This window comes from Crocuta crocuta, unplaced genomic scaffold (genome assembly GCF_008692635.1).
Source record: "Crocuta crocuta isolate KB4526 unplaced genomic scaffold, BGI_CrCroc_1.0 scaffold221, whole genome shotgun sequence".
NCBI classification, from domain to species: Eukaryota; Metazoa; Chordata; class Mammalia; order Carnivora; family Hyaenidae; genus Crocuta; species Crocuta crocuta.
The window spans coordinates 1,834,680-1,835,553 of record NW_027528610.1 but is presented as its reverse complement, the minus strand read 5'-3'; the positions used below and the strand labels follow the sequence as shown (position 1 = coordinate 1,835,553).

At 58.5% G+C, this 874-nt stretch overlaps 1 protein-coding gene across 1 annotated transcript in view; it reads left to right on the top strand.

Annotated features, from left to right (window-relative positions):
- Positions 1–874, top strand: part of PRKX (protein kinase cAMP-dependent X-linked catalytic subunit) — a 71,986-nt gene that overhangs the window by 5,316 nt on the left and 65,796 nt on the right. The window lies entirely within an intron of this gene.

Here is an 874-nt window from a genome sequence, read left to right as displayed (position 1 = left end):
GCGGTGCAGGCAGAGACGGGAGGGCACAGAGCAGGGCTCGCGGGGTGCGAGCCGCGGCGAAGGGGCTGCAGGCGGTGACAGCCTCTCCTGTGGGTTCGCAGGTTCTTGTGGGTTTGTGTTGACGACAGGTGTGGGAGACCACACCCGAGGGGAAGGGTGCATGGTGGTGTTTACAATCAGGGACACCTTACTGGCCGGTCGAGTTCTGGGATTAGTTGGGGGTGTAACCCATAGGGTCTGCTGTATGCAGGTGACCCGATGAGCCCAGTAGGGCTGCTGGGAGAAAATGCCACACACTGGGCGCCTTAAACCCCAGACACGTGTTTCCGGCAGCCCTGGAACCCGAAGCGCTGAGGTCAGGAGGCCGGCGGATTGGGTTTCTGGAGAGACTTTGCTTCCTGTCTTGCAGATGCCCGTCTTCTGATGGTGTCCTCGCCAGGGCTCCGTGTGCAAGCAGGGAGGGGAGGGGAGGGGAGGGGAGGGGAGAGGGCGCGTTGTCTCTCGTGTGTCTTCCTACAGGGACACCGACAACCTGTTCTGTTGGGTGAGGAACTCACCGTTCCGACCTCATTTCACCTTTAGGACTTCCTTAGAAACTTCATCTCCGGATGCACTCACACTGGGGGTCAGGTCTTCAAGACACAGATATTCCATCGAAAACAGCGACTTACGGAACGGACGTGGGTGGCTGTGACCCCGAGGTTTTTGGGTTAAATAATTGGAAAGCTGGTGTGGCCATCAGGCAACGCAGCGTGGGCTGTGGATGGATCAGTGCTTGAGAGACAGATCACCGTGTCGTCACCATCACCATCACCTCTACCTCTCTGTCAATGTTTGTCCCCGACACCCGCCCACATTCTACCTCCGCTACTGT